The following is a 1,257-nucleotide window of genomic DNA, read 5'->3' on the forward strand; positions in this document are numbered from 1 at the left end:
TTTTTTTTTTTTTTTTTTTGTAGGTTTACTAATTTGTCCCCCTTACTCTTTTGTAAGAGCTAAAGCGCAATTCAAGGGAGTACAACCGCTACTGTATGCTTGTTCATGCTTTCTGATCCTCATGGGAGAGGCCCTGCAAGGCTTACAACTCTCTTATGCTTTCACCCTAGAGAGGATCCCGATAAGGTCTATCTTGTAGCACCGTTCGCATATTCTGATCCTCATGGGAGGGGTCCTGCAAGGCTTACAACTCCTCTATGCTTTCACTCTAAGGAGAATCCCGATAAGGTCTATCTTGTAGCACCGTTCGCATATCCTGATCGTCATGGGAGGGGCCCTGTAAGGCTTACAACTCTCTCATACAAGGTCTATCTTGTATCACCGTTCGCATATTCTGATCCTCATGGGAGGGGTCCTGCAAGGCTTACAACTCCTCTATGCTTTCACTCGAAGGAGGATCCCGATAAGGTCTATCTTGTAGCACCGTTCGCATATCCTGATCGTCATGGGAGGGGCCCTGTAAGGCTTACAACTCTCTCATACTTTCATCCTAGGGAGGATCCTAATAAGGTCTACCTTGTAGCACCGTTCGCATATCCTGATCGTCATGGGAGGGGCCTACAAGGCTTACAACTCTCTCATGCTTTCACCCTAGGGAGGATCCCGATAAGGTCTACCTTGTAGCATCGTTCGCATATCCTGATCGTCATGGGATCGGCCCTGCAAGGCTTACAACTCTCCCATGCTTTCACCCTAAGGAGGATCCCGATAAGGTCTACCTTGTAGCACCATTTACATATCCTGAATGTCATGGGAGGGGCCCTATAAGGCTTACAACTCTCTCATGCTTTCACCCTAGGGAGGATCCCGATAAGGTCTACCTTGTAGCACCATTTACATATCCTGAACGTCATGGGAGGGGCCCTACAAGGTTTAGAACTCTCTCATGCTTTCACCCTAGGGAGGATCCCGATAAGGTCTACCTTGTAGCACCGTTTGCATATCCTGAACGTCATGGGAGAGGCCCTGCAAGGTTTACAACTCTCCCATGCTTTCACCCTAGGGAGGATCCCGATAAGGTCTACCTTGTAGCACCGTTCGCATATCCTGAACGTCATGGGAGGGGCCCTGCAAGGCTTACAACTCTCCCATGCTTTCACCCTAGGGAGGATCCCGATAACGTCTACCTTGTAGCACCGTTCGCATATCCTGAACGTCATGGGAGGGGACCTACAAGGCTTACAACTCTCCTATGCT

Source organism: Benincasa hispida, chromosome 11, assembly GCF_009727055.1.
Source record: "Benincasa hispida cultivar B227 chromosome 11, ASM972705v1, whole genome shotgun sequence".
Lineage (NCBI taxonomy): Eukaryota > Viridiplantae > Streptophyta > Magnoliopsida > Cucurbitales > Cucurbitaceae > Benincasa > Benincasa hispida.